Source organism: Rhinoderma darwinii, chromosome 5, assembly GCF_050947455.1.
Source record: "Rhinoderma darwinii isolate aRhiDar2 chromosome 5, aRhiDar2.hap1, whole genome shotgun sequence".
Lineage (NCBI taxonomy): Eukaryota > Metazoa > Chordata > Amphibia > Anura > Rhinodermatidae > Rhinoderma > Rhinoderma darwinii.
In genome coordinates this window covers 72225697-72237143 of record NC_134691.1, presented here as the reverse complement: position 1 = coordinate 72237143, position 11447 = coordinate 72225697, and positions in this window count along the sequence as shown.

Genomic DNA, 11447 nt, shown 5'->3' with positions numbered 1-11447 from the left:
TACAGATAATGTAGTAGTGTTACCTGCAGTCCTATGTAACACAACATATAACACAGTGATTACTCTCTGAATACAGATAATGTTGTAGATGTTACCTGCAGTCCTATGTAATACCACAGATAACACACAGTGATAACTCTCAGTACAGATAATGTAGTAGATGTTACCTGCAGTCTTATGTAATACAACATATAACACACAGTGATTACTCTCTGAATACAGATAATGAATTAAATGTTACCTGCAGTCCTATGTAACACCGCTGACAACCCACAGGTACATATAAACACACAGACACACAGAGGCATATATATATATATATATATATATATATATATATAAGGGCAGCAGAGTATATAAGGGGCAGAAAGGTATATAAGGGCAGCAGGGTATATAAGGGCCAGCAGGGTATATAGGGGCAGCAGGATATATAGGGACAGCAGGATATATAGGTGTCAGCAGGGTATATAGGATGCAGCAAAGTATATAAGGGGCAGCAGGATATATAGGGGCAGCAGGATATATAAGGGACAGCAAGTTATATAGGAGGCAGCAAGTTATATAAGGGGCAGCATATAACAGTATATAAACAAAGAACCCCACATAATTTTATGCCCAATCCCACAGGTGGGCTGGGCAAGTTCTGGGGACTGCTCTTGAACATTGGGCTTCTGAAAAAGCCGACCATTAGGACCTACTGGAGTACAGACATGTTATACCACACCCGATGTACCGCATGGCCATATCCAGGATGCATTATGAGGCAATACTTCGCTTCTTACATTATGCTGATCATAAGCAGTGCCCCCCCCCCCCCCCCCGCGATGACCGCAGTTTTGACCACTTGTATAAACTGAGACCCCTATTAGACCATTTCAATTCCCGGTTTGCCCAAGTATACACCCCCGAGAAGTGTATTTCTGTTGATGAGTCCCTAGTACATTTTAAAGGGAGGCTTCAATTCCGCCAGTACCTGCCGAGTAAGAGGGCAAGGTATGGTGTGAAAATGTATAAGCTGTGCGAGAGTGTATCAGGGTATACGTACAAATATAGAATATATGAAGGGAAGGACTGCAGTATTCTGCTAGAAAAAACCTGAGAGGCCTCCCTAAGACTCTGCTTGGGCTAACACTCAGAAGGGGTGAGAGCATAGCACAATTCAGCAACAACATATTGTGTGTCAAGTACAAGGACAAGAAAGATGCCACACCAGTACCCATGTAACTGTACGTGGTACCAGTACAGAGACACCCAAACCAGACAGCATCCTGGACTACAATAGGTACATGGGAGGGGTGGACTTGTCAGATCAAGGCCTTAAGCCCTACAGCACCATGCGGAAATCGAGGGTGTGGTATAAGAAGCTGGCCGGTCACCTCATACAGGTGGCATTGTACAATGTGTACGTGCTACGTCGATGTACAGGCCAGCGGGGAACTTTCCTCGTATTTCAGGAGGTGGTTATCAAGAACCTAACCTTTAGGGACCAGGAAGTGGGGGCACTCAGTACTTCTGGAAGTGAGACCACATGCATAGTACCAGGGCATTTTCCAGGAGAAGTTCCCCAAACTGGCAAGAAGGGAAAAAGTAAAAAAAGGTGCAGAGTCTGCTCAAAGAGGGGGATAAGAAAGGACACAATATACCAATGCGACACGTGTCCTGAAAAACCAGATCTCTGTATGAAAGATTGTTTTAGAATTTATCATACATTCCTTGATTTTGAATTTACCCTGATGCACTCCGCACAGCTTATCCCCCTCATCTTTCCTTTCTAAACCCTACCGTGTGCCCAGGCAGCAGATAACAGCCACATGTAGGGTATTGCCATACCCGGGAGTACTCACATTACAGTTTATGGGGTGTATGTCTCCGGTGGCGCATGCTGGGCACAGTATATCGGACATTGAAATGGCATATATATATATATACATATATATATATATATATATATATATATATATATATATATATATATATATATATATATATAAATTGCAAATCTCACTCTGCACCATCTGCGGCGCATTACCTTTTACACAATAACTGTGGGGTCAAAATGCTCGCTACACCAATAGATGAATGCCTTAAGGGGTGTAGTTTTTCAAAATAGGGTCACTTCTCAGGGGTTTCAACTGTACTGGTACCTCAGAGGTTCTGCATACATGACAGCACCAGAAAAGCTCCAGTATGCCAAATGGTGGTCCTTTCCTTCTGAGCCCTCCCATGGGCCCAAATGGCCGTTTATCACCACAAATGGGGCATTGCCGCACTCAGGACAAATTGGGCGACAAAATGAGGTATTTTATTCCTTGTAAAATTAAGAAATTTTGAGCCAAAACGACATCTTATTGGAAAAAAAATGTTTTTTTTTAATTCACAGCCCAATTCAAATAAATTCTGTGAAAAAACTGTGGGGTCTAAATAGTCACAATACCCATAAATGAATTCCTTGAGGGGTTTAGTTTTCAAAACGGGGTCACTTCTGGTGGGTTTCCATTGCGTTGATACCTCTGGGGCTCTGCAAATGCAACATGGCACCCGAAAACCAATCCAGCAAAATCTGGACTCCAAAGAACATATAGCGTTCCTTTCCTTCTGAGACCTCCAATGGAACCAAATGGCAGTTTATCACCACAAATGGGGTATTGCCGCACTAAGGACAAATTGGGCAACAAAATCGGGTATTTTATTTCTTGTGAAAATAAGACATTTTGAGCCAAAACTACATCTTATTTTTTTTTTTAATTCACAGCCCAATTCAAATAAATTCTGTGAAAAAACTCATAAATGAATTCCTTGAGGAGTGTAGTTCCCAAAATGTGGTCACTTTTGGGGAATTACTACTGTTTTCTAATAAAAAAAACAGGTCCCAAAATGCACTAGATGCTTCTTTGCTTCTGGGCCTTGAGTTTTAGTCCACGAGCACACTAGAGCCAAATGTGGGACATTTCTAAAAACTGCAGAATCTGGACAAAACATATTTAGTAGTGTTTCTCTGGTAAAACCTTTTGTGTTACAGAAAAAAATTGAATAAAATTAAAATTCAGCAAGAAAAATGAAATTTGCACATTTCACCTCCACTTTGCTTTAATTCCTGTGAAATGCCTAAAGGGTTAAAAAAAATTTCTAAATGCTTTTTTGAATACTTTGAGGGGCCTAGTTTTTAAAATGGGGTGTTTTATTGGGGTTTCTAATACATAGGCCCTTCAAAGCCACTTCAGCACTGAACAGGTACCTTAAAAAAAAAGGCTTTTGAAATTTTCTTTAAAAAATGCGAAATTGCTTTTTATGTTCTAAGCCTTGTAACGTCCAAGAAAAATAAAACAGTGTTCAAAAAATGATGCCAACCTAAAGTAGACATATGGGAAATGTGAACTAGTAACTATGTTGGGTGGTATAACCGTCTGTTTTACAAGCAGATGCATTTAAATTCTGAAATATGCTATTTTTTCTAAATTTTCTCTACATTTTGCAATTATTCACAAATAAACACTGAATATATCGACCAAATTTTAACATTAACATAGAGCCCAATGTCTCATGAGAAAACAGTCTTAGAATCGCTTGGATAGGTTTAAGCATTCCGAAGTTATTACCACATAAAGTGAAATATGTCAGATTTGACAAATGGGCTCTGAGCCTTAAGGCCCAAACTAGGCTGCGTCGTTAAGGGTTTAAAGGGTAACTAAACTTTTAATAAACTTTTGACATGTCATAGTGACATGTCAAAAGTTTTAATCGGTGGGGGTCCAAGTGCTGGGACCCCACCGATTACTAAAATGGAGTGGCAGAAGCACTTGTTTGAATGCTGTGCCGCTTAGTTTCTGATCTGCATTCCTCAGAGCGGTGTATGGTCTCAATAGAAAGTCTGAGTCCGTACACCACTTGCTAGGCTTTCAGAGAAAAGCTGATCAGAATCAAAGCAGCACAGCGCTCACTGGAGCGCTTCTGCCACTTTGTTTTAGCGATTGGTGTCAGTCTCAGTGCTCAGACCCACACCAGAAGTTTAGTTACACTTTAGCCCTCAGTCAGACAATCGGACCTCCCCTTACAATATAATAACTACTGAGGGCTCTATAGGGGGGGGGGAATTATACTGTAAGGGGGGTCTAACCATCTAACTGACTGCAGAGGGCTCTATGAAGGGAAAATAATCCCCCCATCCCCCATGGAGCCCTCAGTAGTTATTATACTTCAAGGGGGGGTTGAGCATATAACTGACTGCTGAGGGCTCTATGAGGGGAATTATTATCCCCATAGAGCCCGCTGCAGTCAGTTAGATAGTTAGACCACCCCTCGCTGCATAATCCCCCCCAGCTCGACTAATGCCTTTAATGTTAGTTAGGTATGGGAGGATGAACGAGCAGTACCACTAACCTCAACGCCCTGCTCTTCTCTTCAGACCTCGGTTTGTGAAGAGATCGCTCTCCTGTACCTCTCTGGCAGCGTACGCAGCGTCAGAGAGATGTGTTCTACCACTAGCAGAAGTGCCTAACGACTGCTAGCCTATCTATTTTGCACTATCATGGCCCAGCCAGCCCCTGCAATTGCTCTTCCCCAGCTCTGCAGCAGCCGTCAGCAGTGCTAGCGAGATGCATAGTTCTTATAGTAATTTTTAAGATTATGTGCGTTTTGCGGCTGCCCAAAATGCTCATATGATGATCCGCCATTGCATATAGGTTGAAAATAACAGGGCCAGATAAAGTTAATGTAATTTACCGTATTTAAAGGTTTTACCAGAAGAAAAAAAGACATATCTAATAATATATCTAATAATTTCCATTGAACGAAAAAAAATAAAAGGGCAATTAAACTGTCACTTGACATAAAATATATGGACAAAAGTATTGGGACACATCATCATTGAATTCAAGTGAATAAAATCAAGCACCTAGCCATGCAGTCTGCTTTTACAAACATTTATGAAAGAATAGGTGCCAGCGTTGTACTGTAATATGATGTCACCTTTGCAACAAGGCAGTTGTGGAATTTCTCCTAGATTTTCCACAATCAACTGTGAGTGGTATTATTGCAAAGTGGAAGCATTTAGGAACCACAGCAACTCAGTTACGAAGTGGCAGACCACATAAAGTTATAGTGCGGGGACACCGAGTGCTGAGGCACATAGTGCATAAAAGTCATCAACGCTCTGCTGACTCAATAACTTCAGAGTTCCAAACCTCCTCTGACATTACCATCAGCAAGAAAACTGGGCCCCAGCAGTTTCATGGCATGGGTTTCTATGGCCGAGCCCTGCATGGAAGCCTTACATCAACAAGCATACATCACACTTCTCTATCTGGCAGTCTGAAGGATGAGTCTGGGTTTAGGGAGTGCCAGGAGAACATTACCTGCCTGACTGCATTGTGCCAACTGTAAAGTTTGGTGGAGATGGATAATGCTATGTGGTTGTTTATCAGGGAAAGGCCTAGGCCCCTTTCAGTGAAGAGAAATCTTAATGCTTCAGCATACCAAGACATTTTGGACAATTGTTTTCTTCCAACTTTGAGGGAACATATTGGGGAAGGCCCTTATCTGTTCCAGCACGACTGTGCTCCAGTGCACAAAGCAAGGTCTACAGATGCATGGTTGGGTGAATTTGGTGTTGAAGAACTTGACTGGCCACATAGATCCCTGACCTTAACCCCATCGAACACCTTTGGGATAAACTTAACGGAGATTGTGAGTCAGGCCCTCTCATCCAACATCAATGTCTGGCCTCACAAATGGTCTTCTGGTTGAATAGGCAAAATTTCCTACTGACACGCTTCACAAGAAGTGGAATCTGTTTTAGCTGCAAAGGGACCACCAACTCCATATTCATGGATTTAGAATGGGATGCCATAAAGTAATGTGTAGGTGTCCCAATACTTTTGTCCATATAACTAGTACTTAAACACAATAGAATAATTACAGAAGAATTGAATAGTTACATTTATTCACAGATGATTAAAAAATTGAGTCATTTACTTAATCAGAAGGTTGCAAACAGGGCAGTCTCTAGGCAGGGGTGGCGGCATGCGACTGCCAGGGCTGCTGGTTCTTTTGGCGAGGTCAAGTTTGCAACAACAGTCCCCGGACCTTATGGCACTGCTGTTCAGCTGCCTGTCCTTGAATGGAAACAAGTGGACGTCAGCTAAACAGCAGTGACAGGTCGTGGGGCACCAGTATACTTATCCTCCTGGTTTCTCTTCAGCCCCAGGTACTACCTCGCTGGGTCCTGATTCCGTACAGTGTCAGGAGGTATTTGTACAGCAGGTGGTCTAGAAGGAATTCTGAGGTAGATTTTTTTCTGCCTGCAAAAAACTCTGTGCGAACAGGGCCTAAAAAAATTACATGGTTTTGACCCTTATATGAGGTTCTAGTAATGATATGACCTATATGGTCCCACTAATGCATAAAAATATTTTGAGTTGCCACCAGGTGGGGGCCATATGCAGTGGGCCTACATGTGACTCCTGAGCTACTGGTTGGGGTACACTGCAATAGAAGACGGGGATTGACTACAGAAGTTAGGGGCCAAAGATGTCTGAAAAAAATCTGCAGACTTCGGGAGAAGTTGTCATGGCGTTCTGGGCCAGATGGAGAAGAAAAGGAAATTGAACTCCAATCATGGAAGACATCTGTTAGTCACGAGATTCAATAGTTATGTATTCTGTCTGATCAATATTGAATTTTCTTGTCTGCATAATCTGCAGTGTGATATCACTCTGCAGATCGCCTGTGTATAATTGGTTTCTTAACCCTCACATGGCGGTTATATTGATGCTTGTATATTGTTAGTGTATATTTGTCCCTGATTGAAAGGTCAAGTGTATGTCTGTTCCTGACTGTTTGATCAGGTGTTTCTGTGTTCCACTCTTATTTTTATTGTTGTGTTGACGTGTGGTTTAGATATTTAAGCAAGTGATAAGGAGCATGGCCAAACAGAAAAATGTGGGTCAGCATGGTTTGCCCATGTGAGTACAGCCTTACTTGATTGTTGGGGGGAGGTTTTTTTTTTTTTTTTTAAAAATTGCCCTAGAAACGGGAAAATTACAAAAAATTCCATTGCCATCTTTGGCTTAAAGGGGTTACCTCACCATGACAGCCCTTATAAGGGCATATGGACGTCATATAGTTGGGTCCCCTGCTTTGGTCCTCCTCTATGAGTCATAATGGAGAGCTTCTCTGTAATACTATGTTTCTGTAATGATCTGATGCTCAGAGAAAGAACCAAATAAACATCACAATCTTACCTATAGCCCCCCCTGAGTTCCATGACTTTGGCTATGGTTGAGGTTCTCATCTGGCCCCAGGACTTAGGTGACTCTGAAAAGTCTGGTAGTTAATTCTCGGGACAACATTAGCTAATGTGGCAATAGCAAACAAAAGTCTATATACATATATTGGGAAGTGTTAGATGCAGAGGGATGATGCAAAATATTAGCAACAGGGGTCCGGCAGAGACAGATGCAGTATTAAGGTTCAGAAAAAATGAAGTCAGAATGGGCCAAGCTTAAGTAAGGGTGATGTAGCAGTGCCGGGTATGTGGTACAGTTGTGGTAGTCAGGAGAGTAGTCAGACAAGCCAGGTCAATCAGGAGTCGATACACAATATACAAGAGAAAAGAGTTAAGCTAGGCAATGCACCTCAATAACTGGCCTGTGTCATCTGCCACGTCCGGAGGAATCCGCCACGCCCTGTGTCAGCTGCCACATCCGGAGGAATACGCCACGTCCTGTGTCATCTGCCACGTCCAGAAGAATCCGCCATGTCCTGTGTCATCTGTCACGTCCGGAGGAATCCGCCACGTCTGGCGCAACCTACGGCACCTGTGTCATCCGCCACGTTTGGCGTTATCTGCTGCACCCATCTCCATCTGTGCCAGAGCTGTGGCCACTGTCTGGACTATCCAGGTACCCTTGTGCGTGACATTGTATTGCTGGGGTTTCCTGTTGTTTGGCCATCTACCTCCCCGCTATGGCGGTACGGCCTAGTGGGTCCACTAACCCGCTTCGTGACAAATATATAGCCCCAAGTACTTTCGTTTCTTTTTGGCCATATGTTAGGAAGTAGCCAAAGGGGATCATTCCCTCTGATAGTCATCAAACAGGTAATCAAACACGAAAGCATAAGAAGAATTAAAATAAAGTTTTTCTCATATATAACTGTATATTAGACCAGAATAATGGCTTGCTCGCTGTCTGGCTTGCCGTGTTCTGAATACACATGATAACTTGGAAGACAATTTAACTGTCACTTGACATGACGTCACTCTTGCTGCATTGTTTGAAACACCCCCCCCCCCCCCCACACACACACACAGTATTTAGCAAGAAAATAATAGTATATGTGTTTCGTAATTTGCTTCACAAATGGCTACTGATGATTTAAGTGCAAAACATCGGTGTATACCCAGTGGAATTAGCAAAGTGCATTTTACTTACAGATTTTAGAGACAAGTTAAGTCTATTTGTAAAGCATTTAGTAATTTTCAAAAATAATTCATTTTCCAATATAAAATCTAGTTTAAAGGAAAAACCTGTTGAGTTCTGAATCCACCATTTAGATAACAAAGATTTTAACAAAAGCAAAATTGAATGCAGTATGGCTTCTAACAAGACTGTCTTTATATCACTGAATAAGGGTATGTGCACACGATAACTAGCTTTTACGTTTGAAAAGACAGACTGTTTTCAGGAGAAAACAGCTCCGTCGTTTCAGACGTAAATGCTCATCCTCGTATTTTGCGAGGCGTCTTTGATGCCCGTAATCTTGAGCTGTTCTTCATTGAATTCAATGAAAAACGGCTCAAATTACGTTCCAAAGAAGTGTCCTGCACTTCTTTGACGAGGCAGTCATTTTACGCGTCGTCGTTTGACAGCTGACAAGCGACGATGCGTAAATGACAGGTCGACGGCACAGTACGTCGGCAAACACATTCAAATGAATGGGCAGATGTTTGCCAACGTATTGGAGCCGTATTTTCAGACGTAAAACGAGGCATATTACGCCTCGTTTACGTCTGAAAATAGGTTGTGTGAACCCAGCCTAAGGGTCATAGACTATGTTCCTCCTATGTTTCTGGTGTAATTACAATTATGACCCAGCAGGATGCAGACAGGTCACAGATGGGTATTTAAGAACGTCTTTACACCAGTATTATGGCATTAAAATTTGCAAATTATGGTGCTTGCTATATTTGCGCAATAGTTTGCGCCTTAATCCTATTTTACGCAGATCACAGCACTTGTAAGAAAGTGGACGGTACTTTGTGTGATGGGCAGTAATCTGGCGGAAATTATATTGAAATTCTACACCAGCTCGTTTGCAGCCTTAGATTTCACTTGTTGTGGCGCACGGACAGCCCAAGATGCGAGATGTGACAAATAAATTAGTCACATCTCACTCCAACAGGCTCCAGACTAAAACTGGCGAATGAACTGCTAGTCTTAGTAGATCTTCCCCTATGTGTTTTATGAAGGAGGTTGCACAGGAACAAAATTCTGATCAATATTCCATCACCCACCTACCATTTAGGAAGGAGAAGAAGATGTATTGCCTTACTAGTTCTGAAGCCCCTTCATTCTGTGGACTTGCGTGGGTCCGACCAATGGCGGATCCCAATATGGGTGGTTTAGGCGGCTGTCTGGGCCCAAGGCTACTAGGGGCCTTTAGGATCCGGCCAGTTCGTCCCAGTTCTCCAAAAACGGTTGTTAAAATTACAGCCGGTGTGGAGAACTATGAGCCAGAATCGTTCCCCTGCACTCAATTGTATGTGCATACAATTGATTAGTCTAGGGCTGGCGAGGCACGGGAACTATCAGTTCCGTGCCTCGCCATTTGGTGCTTTACCAATAATGATCGCGGCGTGATGAAGTCCTCATACCACATGCATCGTTCTGCTGGATGAGGCCTTGTCTCCTACCAGGTCTGCGTCGCTGAAGAACAGCGCGGGAATGGGGACAGGTGAGCATGTAATGTTGTTGTTTTTTTCCAGTAGGCAGTGTTTGGGGAACTATCTACAGGGGGCTGTAAGGGGGCGCTATATACAGGGGACTCTATTAGAGAACTATCTACAGGGGACACCATAGGGAGCACTATCTACAGGGGAATCTACAGTGGGCACTATATGTGGCACTATCTACAGTGGCATTGTGAGTGGCACTATCTGCCGGGTGCACTGTGTGTGGGGTGCTTTACGAGGCACTATCTACTCGGGGCTCTGAGGGGCATTATCTACAGGGGACTCTATAGGGAGCACTATCAACAGGGGGCACTCTCTACAGGGGGCTCTATGAGGGGTACTATCTACATGGAACTCTATGGGGCACTATCTACAGGGGACTCTATGGGGCGCTATCAACAGGGAGTTCTGGGGGGGCTTTAGCTACAGGGGGCTCTATGAGGGGAGCTATCTATAGGGGACTCTATGGGAAGCACTATCAACAGGGGGCACTATCTACAGGGGGCTTCTATGAGGGGTGCTATACTATCTACAGGGGACTCTATGGGGCACTATCTACAGGGGGGCCCATATACAGGGAACTCTATGAGGGTCACTATCTACAGGGGGCTCTATGAGGGGCACTATATATAGGGGGCTCTATATGGGGCACTATCTACAGGGAGCATTGTGAGTGACAGTATCTACAGCGGGCACTGTGTGTGTGAGTGTGTGGTGCTTTACTTTACAGTGTTTGATACAATTGTATTCAGGGGAGCAGTGTATCGTTCTATTATACAGAGGCACAGTGTATGGTGCTATTATATTTAGGGGAAAAGTGTGTGGCACCATGAGAATTTTATCTCTGTTTATAGGTGCGGAAATCTTGGAAAAGTGAGAAGCCAAAGACATCTGAGTGGCAAATTCTGCAGAAAAGGTCCTTGGCCAGGTGAAGTCATCATGAGGTCACTGGATTTCTAGAGGATCGGTCATCTCTCCTGACATGTATGTTGTAGGAAATCCTTGTATTCCACAAAAAGTCTTTGTGTAACCCAGGACTAATAGACAAATGGGTGTTACCTTTCCCCTTTGTTAAGAGGATGTGCCCCTACACAGTGTGATGCTGCCAGTGATGGGTGGGGACTGTCAGTATGTAGGGACACAGCCTTTTACCAAGAAGTATCGTAACACCTATTTGTCAATGCTCGCACAGAAAGGTGGTGTAAACTATAGACATGGCGCGACAGTGCAGTGGTGGAGATGGGGGGTCCAAGTTTGGGGAACAGACCAGGGCCTATGGTCTGCCTAATCCGCCATTGGGTCTGACTGCTGGGACCAAGCAAAATACTACCACTTCTACTAGTGGGGAAACTATAAATGAACTGCTTTAAAATAAGCATTTATTATATTGAAGGACTATTATTTGTCATTCCACTGGCTTCAATACGATAAACCTGATTCAACAAGTTTGTACATTCCCAGTATGTGGTTCAGGTATTACACGAAAGGATGTAGTCCA